The sequence below is a fragment of the Cricetulus griseus genome, assembly GCF_003668045.3.
Source record: "Cricetulus griseus strain 17A/GY chromosome 1 unlocalized genomic scaffold, alternate assembly CriGri-PICRH-1.0 chr1_0, whole genome shotgun sequence".
NCBI lineage: Eukaryota > Metazoa > Chordata > Mammalia > Rodentia > Cricetidae > Cricetulus > Cricetulus griseus.
This window is the reverse complement of record NW_023276806.1, coordinates 211,657,228-211,682,306: the sequence shown is the minus strand read 5'-3', so window position 1 is coordinate 211,682,306 and position 25,079 is coordinate 211,657,228.

The window sequence follows — 25,079 nt, the reverse complement described above, 5'->3', positions numbered from 1 at the left end:
TATTCTTAAAAATGTTTTTGGAAATATGAAAATATTACTCCATTGTATTTTAATGTCTATTATTGTTCTTAAGATAATTACCTGCAATTATGGTTTCTGGTTATTATTTATGACTTATTGTGATTTTTAATTTGGGGATCTTTATTCAATTTTTATACAGTATTTATACTATGCTTTTTTGAGGTGCTTTAATGATGTGTTCCGTTGTCTGATTTTATTCATTTGTTAGATGAGACATAGTATGAACTTTTTGTACAGCGTATCATAGTGAGATCCCTAAAATGAACAACGACCCCAATGACATCATTGTGATGAGTAAGAGCTGAGCTGAGCCTCTTATCGTAGTTGGTACTTCTTATCAATATGCTTTTTCTTTATTTTTATTTTATCTTATCTAGATAACCTCTTTCCATTTATTTCAGTTACCAACCAAAGTTTCCCTCTCTCTTCTCCTGTGGTCATCCTGCCCCACCACAGCTCCTCCTCCATCTCCATTCAGAAAGAGGGGACAGGACTCTCACAGGCTTGAAAAAAGCATGACACATCAAATTGAGGCAGAACAGAGCTTCTCTTACCCTTGGTTTAAGTTTTGGCAAGGGAATTCAGCATGGGGAACAGGTTCCCAACAGCCAGCTAAGCACCAGAGACAGGTCCTGATCTCACTTTTAGAGGCCTTAGAGATGCCTGAACTGGCCATCTGCTGTAATCTAATTGCTGATTACCCTAACTGTCATCAGAGATACTCTATTCAGTAACTGAAAGAAGCTGATTCAGAGATAACTATGCTTCTCGTGGCCTCCTGAAGCAAACACACATTTTCTTTGTTTTCTCTCTTCTCTGTAGGTTATAGTACTATACTAAATAGGTTCCAACTTCAGTTACCATAGTATTTTCTTTCCTCCCTGTGATGTCAAAATATCTCATAAAAAGCAACAAAAGGAAGAGTTACTAGAGGTTTTCTGTACCTCATGATACCATGTCCAGTTTCTGTGTGTCTGAAACAAAGAAATGAGCAGGACACATATACTGGGGATTCAGGATACTCTTCATCAGGTTCTTAGTCCCATTGATAAGCAAATTTAAAAAGGGACTCATAAGGAAGCATGGGACTACCTTATTGAAATTTAAGAGAAAGTCACAGGGCAGACAATCTGTATATCACAACAAATACTGAGAGAAGGGAGATGGAGAAGGTGAAAAGAGAAAGCCATGTCTTTTGTGTTAAGAATTTTGAGTCTGTAAAGAAAGAAATTAAAGGAGATACCAGAAAATGGAAAGATCCCCCATGCTCTTGGATAGGCAGGATCAACATAGTAAAAAACGGCAATCTTGCCAAAAGCAATCTACAGATTCAATGCAATCCCCATCAAAATCCCAATACAGTTCTTCACAGACCTTGAAAGAACAATTCTCAACTTTATATGGAAAAACAAAAGACCCAGGATAGCCAAAACAACACTGTACAATAAAGGAACTTCTGGAGGCATCACCATCCCTGACTTCAAGCTCTATTACAGAGCTATAGTCCTGAAAACAGCTTGGTATTGGCACAAAAATAGACAGGTAGACCAATGGAATAGAGTTGAAAACACAGATATTAACACACACACCTATGAACACCTGATTTTTGACAAACAATCCAAGTATATATGCTGGAACAAGAGAACATCTTCAACAAATGGTGCTGGCATAACTGGTTGCAGACATGTAGAAGACTGCAGATAGACCCAAGCCTTTCGCCCTGCACAAAACTTAAGTCAAAATGGATCAAAGACCTCAACATAAACCCAGCCACACTGAACCTACTAGAAGATAAAGTGGGAAATACCCTTGAATTAGTCAATACAGGAGACCGATTCTTGAACATAACACCAGTGGCTCAGACACTGAGATCAACAATTAATAAATGGGACCTCCTGAAACTGAGAAGCTTCTGTAAGGCAAAGTACACAGTCAGCAAGACAAAATGACAGCCCACAGACTGGGAAAAGATATTCACCAACCCCACATCTGACAGAGGGCTGATCTCCAAAATATACAAAGAACTCAAGAAGCTATTCTCCAAAACACCAAACAATCCAATTAAAAAATGGGGTACAGAACTAAATAGACAATTCTCAATAGAGGAATCTAAAATGGCTGAAAGACACATAAGAAAGTGTTCAACATCCTTAGCCATCAGGGAAATGCAAATCAAAACAACTCTGAGATACCATCTTACTCCTGTCAGAATGGCTAAAATCAAAAACACCAATGACAGTTTATGCTGGAGAGGATGTGGAGAAAGAGGAACACTCCTCCACTGCTAGTGGGAGTGCCAACTTGTACAGACACTTTGGAAATCAGTATGGCAGTTTCTCAGGAAAATGGGAATGAGTCTATCACAAGATCCAGCAATTCCACTCCTAGGCATATGCCCAAAAGGAGCACATTCATACAACAAGGACATCAGTTCAACCATGTTCATAGCAGCATTATTTGTAATAGCCAGAAACTGGAAGCAGCCCAGATGCCCCTCAACCGAAGAATGGATGGAGAAAATGTGGTACATTTACACAATGGAGTACTACTCAGCAGAAAAAAAACAATGGAATCTTGAAATTTGCAGGAAAATGGATGGAACTCGAAGAAACCATTCTGAGCGAAGTAACCCAGTCACAAAAAGACAAACATGGTATGTACTCACTCATATGTGGATTTTAGACACAGAGTAAGGGATTATGATCCCACAATCCATACTGCCAGAGAAACTAGTAAACAAGGAAGACCCTAAAAGAGACAAACTTTGCTCAGGGGAAAGGGTCACCATCCCCTGAGCAAATTGAGAACATGGGAAGAGGAGGGAGGAAGCTACAAGAGTGAGAAGGGAAGAAAAGGAAGGATGCAGAGGTCATGAGGAAGCAGAAATTTTGAGTCAGGTGTAGATTAGAAGAAAGGACATATGATATGTAGGATTTTAGTTGGGGAGGGTGGTAGAGGAGGAAAGGAGGGAGAAGGGAACTGGGATCGTCATGTAATTCAATCTTGTTTGTAATTCAAATATATAAAAAACCAAAAAAAAAAGATTGACAGTAATTGGCAGCAATGGTGGACTGCACCTTCACAAGGTGAAATGTGATCTTCAAAGAAAATAGTGAGAATGTTAGGGAAAGTATGTTTAGGAATTTGGAGACTGTCTAGAGAAGATATAAAAGGGGGATGAAGAGAAATTGCACTTTTTTGAATTAGAGCTGAGAAAAGCAGGGTGACTTAATAAAGAATTTCAGAGACAGCCCTGAGGGAAGGAGTTTCTGGGATATATAAGCACATTCTCTAGTTAGAGTAATTATTCCTCCCATCTCTTTAGCATATCTTCCTGTGCACTGACTTTCCTGACAGGTAGGCTGGCTAGGTAAGTGACATCCTAGTTGAAGTAATTATTTAGGGAGTGGAATGGACAATAATAGTATGCAATATTCTAATACTTTGGACAGATCAGAATATCATAGCTCCACCTAGAGCCAGAGGTAGAAGTCAGATCTCAGATTCCATCGTTTTGACCACAAGTAGTTTTCCCTTTTGAGTCCTTAAAAGAAAGTAAGCAAACAAACTCTCCATTTCTGTTATTTCCACACTTTCAAATGGTAAATAAAAGGTGGGGTTCAAAGCTCATTATGTTATGCAGACAGTGTCCATCTTCATTGGCTTCCAAGCCTACCAATGGCTATATAGCTTCCTGTATTAGTTAGGGTTCACTAGAGGAACCTATGGAACATATAGAGTATATTTCTTATATATTTATTATCATATACTTTTCTCTTTTTAGTAAATAGAGAAAATATACATTTCTCTATTTAGTAAATATAGTTTAATTTATTAGAAATATATTTAGTTTTCTAATAAATTAAACTATATTCTACATTAGCCAATTCAATGGTACTTCTTTTTTCAATCCCAGGGATATGCTTTCCACTTCCCCCAAGTGCTTCTAGCAACTTTACTGTTTCATTGCAAATGTTGTGATATTTACCTGTTGATGATGCCAACAGAAACTTATACTCCTTACCAGAAAAGCACTCATAGTCTCATTGGTACATGATCGTATTTGCTATAAAATTGTAAAAGTGAATATAAACAGACAAAACTAATGTTTATTGCAGCCCAAGTCTGTATTAGCCCAACATCTATACTGTTGCTAATTGGATGTAATCTACAATTCTAATTGCATAATCACCCAAGTTTTGAAGAGAAGAACTCCCGGTTCTACAGAAATTTATGCCCACCATGAAATCTTATGCTATTAGGGAGTCAATTGTGCTAAAAATTATAATGAGGGTTATGCAAATATAACTGAGTCATGTGGACATTTTATTGTCTAACTCCCATTCTGTAATAATAATATAACTTTCTATTTATAGAAGGACATTCTGTAAAGAACTGAAAGTACATTTAGGCATAGTTTTAATATGCCTGTCAAGTTTCATCCTTAGAACAGGCAAGAAAAAAAGTATAATTGTATAATTTCCAAGAGCATGTTTAGTAAATGTTTGGCCTCCTCAGTAAGGAAATGAGTTTTTACAACAAAACCAGAGACTCTATAGATGATTATTTATTACCTAAAGGGAGATTCATATACATAATTGTGTTTCAAACAACTAGTTACCGATAACCTGTGGCATGCTTGAAATGTTCCCCTGAGTCCAACAATCTATTTATCCATTTATCATTTTCCTTTGTGTCTTCAAGCTTGGAAAAGAGCTAGAGTGTTACCAGCTTAAACTTGAAACTAAACTGCTTATTGTCTATTTTATTGCCTAAACTATACTGCATACTCACAATGATTAAGACTGTTGGGAGCTATAGTGTATTCTGATCACCAATTAGGACGTGCTAATGTCCACCAAAATATGGACCCACCAGTGTTCTCTTAATTTTTGAGTGTTTGCTATTCAAATTTGAACTCTAAGTTTAACAACTGCCTTGTTCACATTTATCCATAATCCCTAGTATTTGGCACGGCAAGGATGCACCCATTTCTCTTGGTTAAATGACTACAGCTGGAGATAACTGACCTTGAATTATCTTACAAAGTGTTTAGCAACAAAATGCTGTGATGTGCACTTCCAGAGTTAAAGTTATATTCTGTAACTGGAGACGATCTGGACAAGACTGATTTGGAGCAGGTGGGAGGCTTATGGCCATGCCCTGGAAAAAGGCCAGTGTGGAGCATTTTCCCTCCAGCGTTGTCCAGTGGCACCCTGGGAAATCAGCTCTCCAACCTATCCCTTCAGTCACATGCTCATCTAAGGGGCAGGATTTGTGTTCCTTCTCCATAACCATGGCTCGCTGACCTCAATGTTATGAAGTTAAAATTAAAGTCAGGATAAACGCAGCAAACAAGTTAACCCTGTTCTCCAACTAAGCTTATTGCATGGAAGACACAAAGCAAGACAACTCAATGTCATTAGAAAGCTCCAAAACCCTGTTTAAAAGTTCTTAGGAGGCCTGAGAAGGGTCAGGAAAGTAAGATTCAATGTACCCCTTGCAGAAAGAGTGATAGGTGAAAACAAAAATAGGTTTGTCACGTTTTACTAAGTTAAATGTTAAATAGCTACACAAATCTATTCCAACATTTGGATATGTAGCCTTTGGATTATATTAATGGGTCAATGCTTTTCTTGGCATTTGACTTTTGGAATTTGGAGACGCATGTTATCTCATGAGAGCAGCATCAGGTCTGACTCTATCTGATTGCCACTACTAAGTACCTTTGGAGTGTCTGAATAGCAGTACTTTCAACATTTTCAAATCATCAACAAAGTTTGCTAAGGATTTCCTTAATTACTTATGTTTCATACAGAGTCACTCATTGCCTACCCTAACATGGCTTTATTTTATTTGCTAGCAGAAGTTTATATTAGAAGGTTTTTATATATCAATCTATTGTTCTGTTATGAAGGTATTCATAAAGTATGTTTTTAAAAATGGCAACATTGCATGTACTGTCACAAATATATCCCTAGTTTCATTTTTATAATATAAATTTAATAAATACTTGTTGACTAGCAATGTGACTTTTGGTCATGCATATTCCATAGTCACTTCTGAATGGCAAGTCCTAAGTATTACATTTTGTTTGTACTCACCTGCTCTGCTATAAATAACTGGTGGCCTTCTGTGCTACATGAGAGAAAATACATGAAGCTTTTACCTTATCATGTAATTGATGTACCAACTTCTAATCAGAATATGGTTGATCAAGAGAAATTACTAGTGAACCCTTGCTAAAGTTACAAAGTTGTAATGTCTAAATGGTACAAAAGTGTATATGAATACAAGGGGTCCTAATGCTGAGGATAACAGTGGTGGTTTTCAACTTTTTATTTTCATTTAGTACAATAAGGTGACATTTAATTTCCTTTTTCTTTATATATTTTTGTTACTATTACAGTATCAATATGAAATGTACCACAGTTAATAAGCTTATTAAAATATATCATAAAAACTGTAACCTACTAATCTGTACCTTTCAACAAGTTTTAGAAATCAGAATTACTTAGAGCAGAATGTAATATTTTTAAGTTTCTCAATAGGTCTAATTTTTTTTCTGTTTTAGAACTCCACAATGCTAAACATTCTCAGAAAACAATCATCTAGACAAACAAAAGTTGTATGTTTTCTATATTAAACCAGACTAACTATAACAGTTTTTAATAGTACTCAAATTCTTCTAGTTTAATTTTGTAAGAATTCTCGAAATCTTCAGTCATTTAGAGAAGAAAAGTAGAATATAAATTTGAGCCCACTGAAAGCCAATATATTAGAATGTACAGATGCATAAACAATTCCTTATTTTGAATTTAAATACGAAAATGTCTTGGTCCAAACTTGCAATATCAACCTAACATTTTAAACCAGACAACAATGGTCATGAAGGATATATATACTTTATTTGTCTGGATGTAAATTTAAATACTTGAAAGGTAGTAATAATTCGACTGCTTCGTTCAGAACATGATAAGTATAACTACCACAATGTCAATATACACATGCAAGCAGAGCTGTATGTTTGTTTGTGTATACATTTCTGTGTATGTGGAAGAAATAAAACTCTTTTGAAATCATCTCAGTATTTGTCTTAACTGTCAATGACCGCTAGATGGCACCTAGTATTTGGCAACCTTAACACTCCTTTATTTCTAGTCCTTAAAATAGCTATAGCATCAGGTCAAATCTGACAGAGCAAAAATCAGTCTTGCCACATGCAAGTCTGTCCCGTCAGATATCTAAATTTAAAGTGCATGTCATTTCCTGGACAACAAGAAAATGCACAGTATTATTTTATTGTCTCTATTACAGTTTTTAATTTTACTAAAAGAATTCTGAGTTTTCAAGTTTTTAAAATCGTTTGACATGCATCTTTTTAAAGTGTGAATTTGGAGCATTTTGAACTAAGCGCATGCATTCTTGAAACATTAGTTTCACTCAGCGAAGGTTAAGTTAAAACAACCTTAATGCAGATGCTCAAATCTTAAATGACCCAACTGTTACCAACACTATTTAGAATAATACAGTCCTTTATTTTACGAATGAAATAAGTCTTCAATAATTTTACCAATATGTTTTGAGAATATCCCACACTATAGCATCCACATGCAATGCTGCTTATCTGTCCATGTGAACTTACCTGTTTCATGTAAACGTAAAAAGAAAAGTAAATACTTAATTATGTAGAAAACAAATGTCTCATAATTTGTCTAGGAAAATGGAAATAGCAAAAAATTACTCCATCATCAATGATTCCAAAGTAGTGAGAATTGGACTAAAAAAATAACTTTGGGGGAGACAAAAGAATGCATTTCTTTGACATTTTTACTATCATGATAGATATTTCTCGTTCACATGGTTGTATATTTTCTTGTCCCCAGATATTTAATTGTAGTCCAGCTTGGACAATAGTAGTCATCTTCCTTTCATCAAATAACATTCATCTCTTGTTTTTTCACCTTTCTCTTGTCTACTCCCATTGACTTCGTTATCTTGCTATTGTAACTCCATTGCCATCTGTTCTCATTCTGCTCATTATCTCCTCTTCTCATTGTGCAGATGGCTTCCCACATGATTCCATCTGCTAACAAGAATTTCATAGCAAACTCTTCTATTGCTCTTTCCCATTCAGCTTTCTTGTCTGAGCCCCAGATTGGAATATAGGTGTGCTTGTGGAGCTTGGGCACATATGGTTGCAAAATAATTCAAAATTACTGTATCCCAAGCTGAAATTTTTACCTTTCTATCTAACTTGATCACCCCTTTAGCTGTCCCAGGCACTCATCCAAACCAGGAACTTGGAATCTCTCAGATCTCACCCTTTCCCTTGCAACTTAACAACAATAATCTCTGTCATCATTTCAAGTGTTGCATTTCAGTAGGGCCCTCATGTGTTTGAGAACATACTCATTGCACACCTAAAGACAATAAATACATGAGGGAAAATGTCAGAATGTTGACATTATGCATAGTAGCCTTCATTGTAAGGCATATTTTTATGGTCATTATTACTACTGTTAGTTATTCTTATTAAAAGTTCTCAGTGTGTCAGTTCTTAACTGGGTTCTAGATGTGTTTAATAGATATATATTATTTGAATGCCTGCCCTACTTATAGATGCTAGTATCTCCAAGATTAGACACAGCATCCTATTTAACTTTGAATTACAATGCCTGGTATCATCTCTGATATAAATTAAATCCTGAGTAATATAAGAAAGGTTAGTGAAAGTGTTAAATTCCCTTGTTACTTACATGCCTCATTTGAATATCAACCTCAAGAGAATATAGATTCTGTACTTTGAATATATGGAAAATCTGGTGAAAACATATGTTGATATGAAGTTATACATACAGTTCATGACTGAAAGGAAGCTGGTTTTTTGTTGTTCTTTTTTATTAATTTATTTTTTATATTACAGAGAAGCTGGATTTTTATCAGTACATGTTTCTATAAGTATATTGGCATGCCACATTGAATCTCATAAACACAGGCAACTAATGCATTAACCAAAATAGAACATTTTTTTCACTATTTAGATTTTTTTAATTGATTCTTTGGGAACTTCACATCACGCATCCCAATCCCACTCAGCTCCCATTCTGTCCCTATTTGTCTCTCACCCTTGTAGTACCCACAAAGGAAAGTTTTTAAAAGAATAAAAATCCAGTTGTGCCAGCACCATTTGTTGAAGAAATTATCTTTTTTCCATTGTATAGATGTAGCATCTTTGTCAAAAATAAGGTGTGCGTAGGTGTGTAGGTTAATATCAGGGTTTTCAATTCGATTTCATTGGTCTATCGGTCTATTTTTTGTGCCAATACCAAGCTGTTTTCAGAACTATGGCTCTATAATAGAGCTTGAAGTCAGGGATGGTGATGCCTCCATAAGATTGTTTATTGTACAGAGTTGTTTTGGCTATCCTGGGTTTTTTATTTTTCCATATAAAGTTGAGTATTGTTCTTTCAAGGTCTGTGAAGAACTGTGTTGGGATTTTGATGGGGATTGCGTTGACTGTGTAGATTACTTTTGGCAAGATTGCCATTTTTATTATGTTGATTCTACCTATCCAAGAGCATGGGAGATCTTTCCATTTTCTGGTATCTTCTTTAATTTCTTTCTTTAAAGTCTCAAAGTTATTACTGTACAGTTATTTCACTTTTTTGGTTAGTGTTACCCCAAGATATTTTATGTTGCTTGTGGATATTGTGAAGGGTGATGTTTCCCTGATTTCTTTCTCATTGGATTTATCATGTGTATATAGTATGTCATCTGAATTTTTGAGTTAATTTTGTATCCTGCTATCTTGCTGAAGGTGTTTATCAGCTGTAGGAGTTTCCTGGTGGAGTTTTTTGGGTCACTAATGTAGACTATCATGTCATCTGCAGATAGTGAAAGTTTGACTTCTTCCTTTCCAATTTGTATCCCTTTGATCCCCTTTTGTTGTCTTATTGCTCTAGCTAGAACTTCAAGTACAATATTGAAGAGATATGGAGAGAGTGGACAGCCTTGTCTTGTTCCTGATTTTAGAAGAAACACTTTGAGTTTCTCTCCATTTAGTTTGATGTTGGCTATTGGTTTGGTGAATATTGCTTTTATTATGTTTAGATATGTTCCTTTTATTCCTGTTCTTTCTAAGACCTTTATGAAGAAGGCATGTTGGATTTTGTCAATGGCCTTTTCAGCATCTAGTGAGATGATTATGGTTTTTCTTTTTCAGTTTGTTTATATGGTGGATTACATTGATGGATTTTCATATGTTAAACCATCCTTGCATTCCTGGGATGAAGCCTACTTGATCATGATGGATGATTTTTCTGATGTGTTCTTGGATTTGATTCGCCAATATTTTATTGAGTATTTTTGCAAAGATATTCATGAGGGATATTGGTTTGTAGTTCTCTTTCTTAATTGTATCTTTGTGTGGCTTTGGTAGCAGATAGATCCATACCTGTCACCATCCACAAAACTTAAGTGCAAATGGATCAAAGATCTCAACATAAGTCCAGCCACACTGAATCTTCTAGAAGAGAAAGTGGGAGATACCCTTGAACAAATTGGCACAGGAGACTGCTTTCTGAACATTATGCCAGTAGCACAGACACTGGTGTCTGCAATTACTAAATGGGACCTCCTGAAACTGAGAAGCTTCTGCAAGGCAAAGGACAAAATCAGTAAGACAAAACGACCGCCCACAGAATGGGAAAAGATCTTCACCAACCCCACATCTGACAGGGCTTCTTTCCAAAATATACAAGGAGCTCAGGAAGCTAGCCACCAAAACACCAAACCATGAATTTAAAAAGTGATGTGCAGAACTAAATAGAGAATTCTCAACACAGGAATATGAAATGGATGAAAGACACTTAAGAAAGTGCTCAAAATCCTTGGCCATCAGAGAAATGCAACTCAAAACAACTCTGAGATACCACCTCACACCTGTCAGAATGGCTAAAATCAAAAATACCAATGACAATCTATGCTGGAGAGGATATGGAGAAAAAGGAACACTCCTCCATTGCTGGTGGGAGTGCAAACTTGTAAGACCACTCTGGAAATCAGTATGTTCAGAAAAATGGGAATCAGCCTACCTCAAGATCCAGCCATTCCTCTCTTGGGTATATACCCAAATAGTGCATGTTCATACAACAAGGACATATGTTCAACCATGTTCATAGCAGCATTGTTTGTATTAGCCAGAACCTGGAAGCAACCTACATGCCACTCAACTGAAGAATGGATAGAGAAAATGTGGTACATTTATACAATGGAGTATTAGTCAGCATGAAAAAAGCAATGGAATCTTAAAATTTGCAGGCAAATGGATGGAACTAGAAGAAACCATCCTGAGTGAGGTAACCCAGTCAAAAAAAGACAAACATGGTATGTACTCACTCATATATGAATTTTAGACATAGAGCAAAGGATTACCAGCCTATAATTCTCTTCACCAAAGAAACTAGGAAACATGAAGGACTCTAAGCGATAAAGGAATGGACCCCAATAATGGGAAGAGGCAGGAACTCCTGTGCTAATTGGGAGCATGAGGGTAGGAGAGAGGGAGCTGCCAGATTGAGAGCAGGAGAAGAGGAGTGGAGGAGAGGAAAAGGAGGAGCAGAAATATTGAGTTGGGGGATGAATAGAGGAGAGAGAGCAGGATGAGAGATACCATATTAGAGGGAGCCATTGTAGGTCTAAGAGGAGATCTGGCACTAGGGAGATTTCCAGAGACCTACAAAGATGACACAAACTGACAATCCAGGCAATGTTGGAAAGGATAACTTAAACGCCCTTCCCCTAAAATGAGATTGATGACTACTTTTTATGCCATCCTAGAGCCCTCATCCAGTGGCTGATGGAAGCAGAGATAGACATCCACAGATGTACTCTGAATTTAATTCTGCAACTTAGTTGCATAGAAGGAGGAATGAAGATTGTAGGGGTCTGTACCAGGTTGGAGAAACCCACAGAAACAGCTGGCCTGAACAAGGGGGAGCACATCGACCCCAGATGCATTCTGGGAGGCCAGTACAGGACTGATCCAGACCACTGAACATGGATGTCAATGAGAAGGCCTCTGCACTCCAGAGGGCCCCTGGTAGTGTATTATTATTTTTCCCTGGTGTAAGAAGAGACTTTTAGAGCCCATCCCACGTGAAGGGATGCACTCTTGCCCTGGACACATGGGGAAGGGCCCAGGGCCAGCCCAGGATGATGTGGCAGACTTTGTGGAGCCCTGGTTGTGGGCCCTACACTACCTGGGGAGTACAGCATGGATGGGGTGGAGGGTAGGTCTGGGGTGGGGGAAGAGGGATGGGGCGAGGGGTGATGGGAGGGAGAGGGATCAGAGAGCGACATGTGAAACAAGCTTGTTCCTAATTTGAACTAATTAAAAAAGGGAAAAAATGAATAAAAATAGGATAAGGATAAACAATTTAAAAAGAACACTTCATTTCTCTGTGTCTCCTACCTCTCCAATATCTCTACATTAATCTTGGTGGCATTGGGAGCTGCTGTGTATCATGCAATATACATTTTTGTCCAAACACCATTACTTGCATGTGGTCATTGTGTAATGAGTTGGTGGTCAGGTTCAGGCCTCTGGCTTTGGTCCACCATCAGTTATTTGATCCTCACTGATATTCTTCTCCAATATTCTGCTGTTGCCCAAGTCATAGAGACACTGAAGCTATAGCTTCAGAGCATCAGCTGCTTCAAACACTCCAGCAGATTATAGATGGGTAGATGATGAGGTGTGCCTGGTTGGCAGCTAAGCTGGTCTGTCCCAGGCCACTAGGACTAATCCTTTCAGAAGAGAGGTGGAGCCAACTCTAGCAGGTCCCTGGTGAGGGGAGGGAGAGTCCTCCCAAGTGTGGGAATCCAGTGTGGGAATGCATACTCTTAATGTCCCCTATAAGGAGCAGGGTCAGCATATTTATTACCATGTACAAAACTGAAGTACAAATGGGTCAAAGACCACAATATAAAGGCAGATGCACTGAACATGAAAGTAGACCATAGCTTTGAACTTATTGGCACATGTAAAGACTTTCTGAACATCACAATAAAATAGGAATTCATGCCAACAATTATTATATGGGACCCCACAAAACTAACAAAAGCTTCTGTAACGCAAAGGACATCATTATTTGGAGAAAGCAACAGCCTACAGAATTGAAACAGTGCTTACAAACTACATGTCTGATAGAAAAAATATTCAATATACATAAGAATCTATATACTTTTATATATACTATATATATTATATATATACATATATATATATATATATTTCAGGAAAAAAACTGTAAAGATTGAGAACAGATCTAAATAGAATTCTTAGAAGAGGAAACTCAAAAGACTTCAACATCCTTAGCTATCAGGGAAATGTTACAATGCTACCTGAGATTCCATCTTATACCAATCAGAATGGCTAAGATAAATAAAACAAATAACAGCTCATGCTGGCCAATATGGGGAGGAAGGGAAACCCTTGTCCATTGCTTCTGGGGATGCATACCCATATAGTCACTGTGAAAATCAGTGTGGCAGTTCCTCAGAAAGATAGAAATTGATCTACCTCAAGATCTAGCTATCCCACTCTTGGGCAAATACCCAAGGATTCTTCAACCTACCACAGAGATACTTTCTCAATCATGTTCATAGTTGCTCTATTAACAATAACCAGATGACCTTCAAAAATGAGTAGAAAAAAATAATGTGACATATTTACACAATGTAATATTATTCCCTCATTAAAAACTGAAACCATGATATTTGCAGGTAAATGGATGGAAGTAGAATAAAATCATCCTGAGTGAGGTAACTTACACCCCAAAAGACAACTATGGTTTGAATCACCTATATGTTGGAATTAGCTGTGAAGTGAATCTGTAGAATTACAGAGCTTAGATGTGAAGTAAAGTACTGAGGCAGAGATAGATCTCCCTAGGGCAGAGAAATAGACTACTGATAGTTGTAGATCAATGGGATAGTTGGATTGAGAGGATCAAGTGGAGAGAGTGAGGGAAAGGTCAATGATGAAGAGAATAAAGGGAGAGACACTTAAAGGAAAGAAAACTCAACTGAGTAGAAACTTCCTAAAATAAGCACATATGTAAAGACAATCTAAATGAAATAGTCAAATAATGGAATAGATAGAGCCCCAACTGGCCATCACTTTTCCCTAAACAAAGCTTCCAGTACTGCATTTAGGGTACATCTAATTGTGCTGTTGACCAAAGGGGTGCCATGGGTGCCCACAAACAACCAAGGCCATCACCAGGTTTATTCTCCACAAACAAACAGCATGGCACTATTGCTGAGGACAACACCAACACAACTCTTTGAAAATGGATAAGTTGAGCTTGTGCAGATTAAGTCTTCACCCCCAAGTGCTAGCATCCATGATAAAGGAAAAGAATTCAACACACTACCAAAGGAGAAACATAAACATCAAAACAGCAACCAACTTTTGATCTACAGCATAGTCCTGGCTACAAGATATGCTAGGGCAATGAGTGGCATAAAGAATGTGGGAGAACCAACTAATGACTGATTTGAATTGAGGCCCTGTCCACAAGATGTAACCAATACTCAAAGATGCTTGGGAGACTAAGAACCAGAAATTAGAGAGACTGGATACTTAGGGTAAAACCAATACTGTTCAAAAAATGTAGCAATACAGTAACTCTTAATAACATATGTAAATCATTGCCTTCTCAGCCATCAAAAAAGCTTCCTCCTGCAGCAGACAAGAGAAACCCAGACCTAGAGATTATGAAGATTATGAAAGATATTAGAACACTCAGCCATAAAGGCGATGTCTCCATCAAATTCATTCCCTCAAGGATCAGGGAACCCTGCAGAAGAGGAGGCTGGAAGAGTGTACAAGCCAGAGGGGATGGAGGACTCCAAGGAAACAAGGCCTTCTAAATCAACAGGATGGTCTCACATATGAACTGAGACTAAGGCAGAATTCACAGAGCCTGTATGACTCTGCAATAAGTGGGGCCCTGGAATGTGCTCCTATCCCTAAGCCAAAGCAGTCTCCAATTGCTAAACACTCGAAGATGAAAACTTAATTTCCTCCAAGGGACTCTCACTGTGGAAACAAACTTCTCATAAAGGTAGGCGGCATGCCGAGAACTAGACGGACAACAGAAAATAAATTCATTGGCATCTTTTAAGGTTCCTGTCTCATAATGCAGTGTCAGATATGTGTGTGTTTGTGTGTGTGTGTGTGTGTGTGTGTGTGTGTGTGTGTGTGTGTGTGTGTGTTTACCCTATAGGTCCTTTGTATATATATTGTGACTTCAAGTTTTCTCTTTTCTCTTTTCATGGGATTCCTGAGTGTGCTAATGAGTGATGTCTGTGTCTATATCTGCTTATTGTGCCTTTTCTTTGGCACTTTCCCTTCTGTTGGTTTACTTTGTTTTATTCAAATATGTTAGCTTTCCTTTTATCTTTATTGTATCATACTTCAAGTATTAGTTAGAAACTTATTCATCTTATGATGAGAGACAAGAGTTGGGTGGATATGGACAGGATGTGGGAAGGAATTGAGAGCAGTAGAGGGAGGACAAACTGTAACCAGTATATATTAGGTGAGGAAAATATATTTCCAATACAAAGAAAGAAAAGAAAACTTTCCAGGTATTTCAAAGGAAAGCAAAACCAAAACTAAAATGAACAACAACAAAAAAGCAATAGAAAAAGGAAGGAGGAAAACAGAAAACTAAAAAGTATTACTAAAGCAAGATGGTAGACTCAACTGAAATTATCAATAACCAGAAAAAGAAAATATCTTATTCACCCCAATTAAAAATCGAAACAAAAACCCTACAAATGCAAAGAATGTTGCCAGAACTTTAACTGTTCTTCAAATTCAAATCTTAACAACACCAAAGAATTCATGCTAGAGAGAAACTCTACAAATATGAAGATTATGGCAAAGCTTTTAATAATTGTAAAACCCTTAATAACAAAGAACCCATACAAACTGGAGAGAAACCCTACAAATTAGAAGAGAGTGGCAAAGTATTTAAAATTCTTTTACATTATATAGCATCAAAAATGTATACATAATAGAAACCCTACAAGTTAAAATAATGTGGCAAATCCTTTATTCTTCATGTCATAATCGACATCAGAGATTTTTGTTTTGATGAGAAAGCCTGTATATATAAATAAAGTTGCAAAGCCTTCAGAAGAAGCTTGGTCTTCATTAGCCATCAATGAATTCATATTAGATAGAAACTTCATACATGTAGTGACTGGAAGGTGTTTACTCTAATATTTATACCTCAGAAAAGTAAAGTATTTACACTACAAAACATGTAAATAATAAGAATACAGCCAAGCCTTTGTCGACAACACAGATCTTACAGAATATATGGAAGTTATTATAGCAGATTACTCCAATGAATATATGGAATGTCACAAAGACTTGAAGGAAGATAGGCATGGTGGTACATGCTTTTAATCCTAGCACTTCGGAGGCAGAGGCAGGTAGAATTCTAGGTCAGCCTGGTCTACAAAGCAAATACATAGAGAAACCCTGTTTGAAAACGAAAAGAAAAACTTGAAGGATTACTTATAATTTAATTTACAGGGCATCATTATTTGATATAATGAAAGAAATGTAGCATCTTGAACCACACCTCCAGTCAATTTGACACTGATAGAATAGTCTACCCAACTTGAGCACAATATGTTTATTATAGAATGAGGACATGACAGAAAGCAGATCACGACACACAATTCAGAAAAGTTGAAATGATTGAAGCTGTAGGAAGTATTACATTGATAACAAGGGCCAGAGAATGATTATTAACAATAAGATGTCAACTTATTAGACAAAAAGAAGTATAAAAGAATATTAGACAATATCTTCAAGTAAAAATTCAGCAAGCCAAATTTTTTGAGATTTTATTAAATTAGTACTTGATGGCTTTCAATTTTTTATGACATAGAGTACACAAGTAAGAAAAGAAGAAATTCACAACATCTTCAGGCTCCATCTTAGGAAACTCCAAAAATTAAATTCAATTAAACTATACCAAAGCAAGCAAAAGAACCAAGATATTAAAGATTGTGGCAGAAATAAGTGAGCAATAAAATAGAAACCACATTAGTGATAAAATCAATTCACTTTAATTTTCTAAATCCAAATTCATTTGTATAATAGCAACAGCATCTACCATACTTTTTCCCTTAAGTATCAAACAGGACATTGTGTAATCAGTGTCTAGTCAAGTACTTAGCTCATAAGAGCTTAGGAACCATCATGATTGTGATTGTTGTCCTCATCTCCAAGATTCTCCCTTATAGAGAAAGGAAGTGGAATTTGTAGTTCTTTTTCCATCACAGCCATCACCAGGATGCTGGATGGAGACAGTTCTTTTTGTCCACTCTAGTCTCATAGACTCAACTATCCTCAGTTACAAGTTCTTAATGAATTTGGAGCTCATAACTGTCATCCACCACTGGGAAATCAAGTCATTGTGACTCCCATTGCTCTCTGGAAGTTCATAAGACCTCTGCTTGTTCATAGTAGACAGCATGCAAGTCTCCTACAGAATTAGTCTTTCTTACTTGCTGTCTTAGTATTTTTACAATATCATAGTCTTTCTGATAGAGTTTACTCTTCCATCATAATGATTAATAAGAAAACATCCACCTACACACATTACAGTCTAGAGAAGGGAATGGACATAGCAACAGCAGACAATAAAATAATTACACAGGTTTCATCTCAATAAAATATATTTGCCCTTTTCCTCTTACATGGTATTTGTATTTATATCTTCCTGGTTTTCTTTTCTTAATAGTAAAAAGGGGCTTAGTTGTCTATTTGTCTCAGGTTTATTCTTCATCTAACACATCATTATTACCATTAATCTTTCTTTTGATCCTCTTTAAACATAGCATCTAACTACTCAAAATAAAAGCCTTAGTCAGTCTTCTTTCTTAAAAGTCCCTTTCCTAGAGGATTTTGGGCATATTTTGGAGGATTATCTACTGAGACATAGTCCACTGATAACTGGAGAATTACATCATCCTACAGAGAACATGGGTGTGCCAAATTGGTCCAGTTCTTTCACTTTCTATTTTCAGGATGAGTTCCCTTGCTGTTAGGCACAAACCTGGGAATTTGAGAGAATGTATGTCTTATCACATCCTTGCTTCATGTTCTATATTCACAGCAGCATTAAGGAGATAGACTCCTCTCTCTTTTGAAGAATGTCTCTCAGATAACTTCAGAACAGCAGACTCATCAGAAAAAAATGCTGGGTCCATTTATCCTTGGAGGCAAACATCACCACACTGACTTGATATTGAAATTAGAAGCTTCTGTTTTCATAGAAAATTGCTGTTCTCCAAAAACAGACTCTAAGAACTTTCTGTGCCCATCTACTCTACTTTTCAATCTATTGTCTCCTTACTCAAACCTATTCTTCAATACTTGATTTTATTATTTGGGGTTTGGCTGTTATTTGGGGTTTGCTTTGCTGTGGGGATAATACTACAACTCTAGCATTCCATTCTTCATGCTAGCATTTCTGTTAGTCTCTGGTCAATAAGGAATAGCAGAGGATGTGACAGAAGAAGGAAGACCAGTGGGTTTGATCTCTCCTATCTTGCTTTGTCTCCTTACTATTTCTCTTTATATCCTCAAACCAGTGAAGTTTCATTGTTGAGGTAAGAATGGCTTCCTGTAAAAGCCACTGAATATAGTTTATAGATTTCAAACATTTGTAAACTATCTTCATCACCACATGTCGTTCCGTCTTCTCCCATCCTACTAGCACCAGGCAGTGTATTTGCCAGCAATCTGGCACTCATCTTCTAGAAGTCTGGATCTTCACTGCCCTTTGTAGTCTGCTCCTCCCCTAGAAGGGTCATCTAGTTTTGAATGAGTTCAGCCATTTCCCTGTGTCTCTTTTAGAGACTCACCCTGGGGTTGCTAGCTCCTTGACACCCTAGAAGTCTTTGTTACACTACAATTAAGACTGGGTTAATAGTTGTTAAAGTATTGTTTACCATTATTAGTCTATCTGTCTTGGTGAAAGAACATTTTGGGGGTGATTTATGAGGAGTGACAAAAGACGGCTGCATCATTGGAAAGTTTCATTCTCACATAGGGTTTCAACTCATGAGTTCTCTGTTTCCAAAGAATCTCCACCTACAGTGAATCTTCTAAATATTCTGCCAACCCCAATTGGAGGGGTAGATAGAACAGGAGAGTAAGCCATGTAACTGAGCTCTCAGATGAGGGTTTGATGAGCCTCCTCTCTCCTACTATGTGGGGATGTTAATGATTCCATTGTTAGTAGTATAGACAAATACAACATTGTTCTCCTTATTTTCATTGTCAGGACTATGAACCCAAAATATGTGTTTTTCAGAGTAGCCAGTTATCATGTCAAACCCAGAGGAAAGAGCTATCCTAAGGCTGATTCTTCTACTTTCAGACTGTCATCATTTTGCTCTTGCATTAACATGAAAAAGAAATGTGATTCTGTGTTAGGTTTAATCTTATTTCATTTAGTTTGACAATATCCACCTACCTTCATTTTTTCCACAGGTCACATGATTATATTCTTCTTATTACTGAATAATACTCCATTAAATATGCATCTATGTATATATGTGTATATGTTGTGCAATACAGCCTTTTATGAAAATGTTCCTCTTCAATCCACCCACAGCCAATAGGGCAGGCACAAAATAAAGAATAAATATTAAGTGTTTATTGCTGTGAAATAATCTTTGTACATTGTCAATATGTGTTACTTTCATTGGTTAATAAAACAGCTGATTGCCTAATAGCTGGACAGGTAGAGAGTAGGCAGTCCTTGTAGGTAAAAAGAAAGCACAGGGAAGAGACGGAGAGAGAAGGAAGATGAACACGCTGTGTCGAAAAAAGGTACCACCACATGACAGAACATAGATAAGAAATGTGAGTTAATTTAACATTAAGAGCCAGTTAGTAACAAGGCTATGCTATCAGCCCAGCATTTATAATTAATCAATCTTTATGTGGTTATTTGGGAGCAGCTGGCAGGACAGCACCCCTGGCAGTTCCAAGAAAAAATTCCACCTACAGTTTACAAAATGACATAATAAGCACCATTGAGAGTATATAAATGAATGAGAAAGAGTGGACAGCCAAAAATACAGTAAAGGAAGGGCTGAGTCAAACGGCTAAATGGGAGCACTCCATAGGTAGAAGACAGGTTTATTGAAGACCAAACTGCCAAGGGCATCTCTCTGGAGCAGTGGGAAAGAAAGAAGCAATATGGAGGAAAAACAAGTAGAGTTTATATGCCACTCAGCAGGGTGGGTTCTTTGTACTGATACAGGCTGTTTGGATTAACTAGAAACTAGAAGCTCTTGCCCAACATAGTTAATCTCTGGGAGCACATTAAAGGAGGTCCTGGAAAACAGAAACTCATCTTATTCAATTGCTAAGGACAGAAGAACTTAGGTTTCTGTTTACCCAAAAACAATCCTTCTGTTTACCCATTCAGAATCCTTTTATTTAAGACATTTTCACCATTACTGCCCTTTTGCTGGCCTATTTTTTGCATAACATAAAGAAGTTGAAAAATTGTGGTCAGTATTGGGTAATAAGTTTCCTTTGAACCAATGAGAACAACTGCAGTATCTTGAATAAAGTTGATGTCAGTCTTCTCCCTTGCTTCTGTATTTTTTGTTCCTGTTTTTACAGAATCTACTCTCTTTATGCTTCATGATGGTAAGTACCTGAGATGTAAATGGTGGTATTTCATAGGGTTACAGAAGAAAGGCTAGATAAAAATGGAAAGTGGGAAAACAAGTGAAGAGAGAAGAAAGAGTCATACATAACTAAATCTTGATAGAGCAAAGCATTGTAAGAAGACGTAAACAGTTATCTTAACCAATGGGGCATATGAATGATGTAAGAAAAAGAGAACTGAAGATGAAGGCAGGTGTCTGACTACCATCAGTTTATGTTTACTTTCAGTGTTGAAGTACAACACCAGAAGAAGACTTTTATTAAATCCCTTGTGTTTGTGTTTATCACACTCTGCAGTTTTCCTTTTCCTTTGCAGAAAAACTATTGTTTAGGGTTAGTTGTGAATGAATGGCTTAGTTCAGAATAACAGGCCTCAAGTAGAAGTAGAATACATTATTTGAAGATCTCATGATCTAGTACAGGCTAGCATGTGTTTATCATTCTCAATTTTATGATGCCCTGTGACCAACTGCCTCAAATTTTTGCTTCCCTTGCTTGCTGCCGTGATAGACTCTTCTTTTCAACTGTAATTAAAAATAAATCTTTTTGGCCCTAGTCTTACTGACTCTTCTATTGCTGTGAAGTGTTACCATGGCCATAGGTACTCACAAATGAAAGCATTTAATTGGGGGCTTAGTTACAGTTTCAGAGTTTTAGTTCATTATCATCATGGTGGGGAGCATGGTAGCAGTTATGGCTGGAATGTTGCTGGAGAAATAGTTGGAAAAAATACATCATGATCTGCATGGAGAGAGAGAGGGGGGAGGGGAGGGAGGGAGGGAGGGAGGGAGGGAGGGAGGGAGGGAGAGAGTGGGGCTGGAATGGATTTTCAAACCTCAAAGCCAACCTCCAGTGACATCTTTCCTCTAACAGGGCCACACCTACTTCAACAAGACAACACCTCTTCTAATCCTTATAATCATTTCAAACAGTTCTACTCCCTAGTGACCAAGCAATTAAGTATATGAGCCTATGGGGACTATTCTCGTTTAAGCCACCAAAGCACTTAAGCTATCAGAGTATTTTATTCCAACAATAGGAAAAGCAAATGAGAGAGAAATTATAGAATCTTGTCCACTAATTTTGGTTTTGTATGTTTTTCTTTATTTGTTTGTTTGTGTCTTTTCCAAAATTGTTAGTATTGTTGGTTTTCCTGTGGTGGACATGATAGATTTCTCGAAGCTATCTTTTTTCTATGTATTCCTCTCATAATATTTAGTCTTTCCTAAGTTCTATGATTTAAACTGATTCTCTTTCTTTTGTGTCTGTGTGTGTGTGTGCGTTATTTCCTTGTATTTATCACAATATATTGTTTTCTTTTATGTTTAGCTTTGTTTCTAGAATTGGCAAATACTTCAGATACAAACAGAGGTTATTTCAGCATCATCACTAGAAAAATACAGCCCTTTTAAAACATAAGGATTGCAGACAGGATCAATACAATGAATGATACCAAATGAAAAAAATCTCAGGATGCATTGCAAACATAACTTTACAGCATCTTGTAGAGTGGGAAAGCAAAGCCTTCTGTGGGGAGGAAAGCTTCAGCCTATTAGGATAAGAACTGCAGCCACTTTAAGTATAAAGGAGAGTAACAGTAGAAAACTTTAAATATTTCCTTATGTTCCCTTTTTCTTCCTCATTCATGTCCCAGTCATATTAAATAGCTACTTTTTTCTCCTACTGCCCACTCAAACTCATTATGTAGAATTATTTCATGAATTTATCAGATAGGATGGATAGTAAAGCCCATGACCTTTTTATAGTTGCTCATAGGTACTAATAATATAAAAATGTCTCTGTTTACACCTAGTCACTCACATGGAGAAAGTCACACATTAGGGATTAAAATGTACAAGCCACATAATTTTCAAACTTCCCATATATTTAGAATAGTTTTGGCCCTAGCTGAACTGCTGTAGGTTGTTACCTGCAAAGGGAAAGTGGAAATGTGGGTTCTTTCTCCATGCCCTCTAATGTTTTTTTTTTTTTTTCAATAACCTACTAGGTGGTCTAACTCTAGAGCATGGAATAGCTGGCAAATATTGTCTTGGGTCTTTTGCCAAGACAGAGTCAGAAATAGTTCAGATTTAACATCCTGTTGCATATCCGTGGAAGCACAACTAAAACACATGATTTTCATATAGCTTTCAACTCCATGTGTTGGAAGCTGAGAAGAAGAATTCAAGGGCAGGAGCAAGAAAAACAAAGTGGTCACATTTGGATGCTTTACAGGAAATACCTAACCACACATGTCACAATCAGCTACAGTGCTTCCTCAACTTTCTTGCCCAGAATCCCTGGAAAAGAAGGTTGAGCCCAGTCAGATATGAGGTATTAGTCCAAGAAACAGTTTCATTTTTTTGGTTTTCAATAGTCTTGTGTCTCACTAATTAAAACACACAGTTTGTGTTTTAAACCATAATGCCTCTGTTTATTTTTGATGCATAAATTATGAGTTTTTCCTAATTTTTTAATACTCTTGCTCCTGGGATATATACCTTTAACTCCTATTATACACATACAAACTGCCCTCCATTTTATCATCATGAATCTACAGAAATCATAATGTTCATGTAATTCTCAATAAAGGAGGCTTTAGAGCTTGGTTTTCTTATATTTTCCTTGATAGGAGATCATTGAAGCTGTGTTCATTTAGCAGATAATTTTTAATTATGATTCAAGGAGAGTACATATTTATTTTCAGGAAAAAAGTACATTATATAAATAGCTACCTAAATCCGTTTTCCACAGACCCCTTTTCTTCTCTTACCATAGCCCCTTTAAGTCTTAAAGTTTCAAGGAAATCTCAGCTTAAACTAGAAATCAGCAATGCAGTTGGAAAGGAAATACAATGTTTTTGCTCATTTTGAAGGAAATTGGTCCTGCAAGAGAACCAAGCTAACAGTCATGCTGAGTTGAGAGCTCACTTAACAAATTTATTTCATGCTAGCTGTTCTGCTACATCTGTTGGGAATCCATTTACCTTTAGAATCTATCTATAGTTTCTCTACCCATAACTCCTGCAGTAATGGGAATCGGAGCTCCTTGCACAACTCTATAAACTCCGTTCTGAAACTCTAGTGAGACAGGTACTCAAAGATAAGTGGAAGCTATTCAGCTCTATTTCAGTTCAAAAAGCTCACTTCTACCATTCCGGTATAAACATCCCTGAAGAGTTATTGGCAAAGTTAATATCGCTGTGAGACAAATGGCTTTATGACCTAACTGGAAAAGTGGGCAGGATAGGAAACTAAGAGCAAGATAATAAGTTTGTTAGCTAGTTTTATTTTTTAGAAGTAACAGCATGGGCAAAAACTAAACCCTCAATGTCCATATTTAACCCTGGATCTAAGAATATTAATGATCTGCCATAGTGAAAAGTCATCTCACAGTCTGTATGTTTCCACATTCCTAACCCTAAGACTTTATGCATGAGAATCAAAGGTCAGTGTGTCATCCATCTTCCAAGGCAGTAGAAAATGAAAACTCATGTCTTACCCTAATCCTCTTGAGTAAGTAATTATTTGAGAGTTCAACACTGTCACATTGAAATCCATTATTGATATTGAAGTTCTTGAACCATTGGATAAAGACATAATAGACCCATAATGTAAGGAAGGGATTACAAATCACAGAGTACAACAATCCATAATAGAGCAAAAGATAAATAGATTTTTACTACCACTCTTACAATTTAAGAGCCACAAAGTATTGAAACCCACTACACTAAAAACATGTTTAGTCATTTATTTAGAAGCAATTCCAAATCTGATCAAATGTATTGTGGTAATAGCTTATATTTTGTGAGACTAGGATCAAGCTCATTGTGTCCTATTTCTGAACATGTTTGAGTCTCATTCACAGTCCCGGTGTGATGGTCAGAACTGATTAGTTTGTGGTAAATGATAGAGGCACTGGTTTTTTGATTCAGGAATGTATTCAGCTCAACTAATTTCAGATATGTGAATGACTACCTGAAGTTGTTTATTATGACTTTATTGGCAAGAAAATAATGCAAGTAAATCAACCTAACCCTACAGAATATTTCAGGGAAACTGAGATCAGTGAATCACGGAGTGAGTGAGGTGGGTTGATCCTTTTGACCACAATGAAAATGCCACACTTGCAGTTGAGGAGCAAGAGTTGGGGATGACTGGGCAGCCAGGCCTGCAAGTTGCAGAGCATCTTTTTGAAGTCTCACCCAAGCCAATCGAAAACTCCCGAACAAGATTTCCTGTGAGGAATCTTGCATCAGATAGTAGTGGCC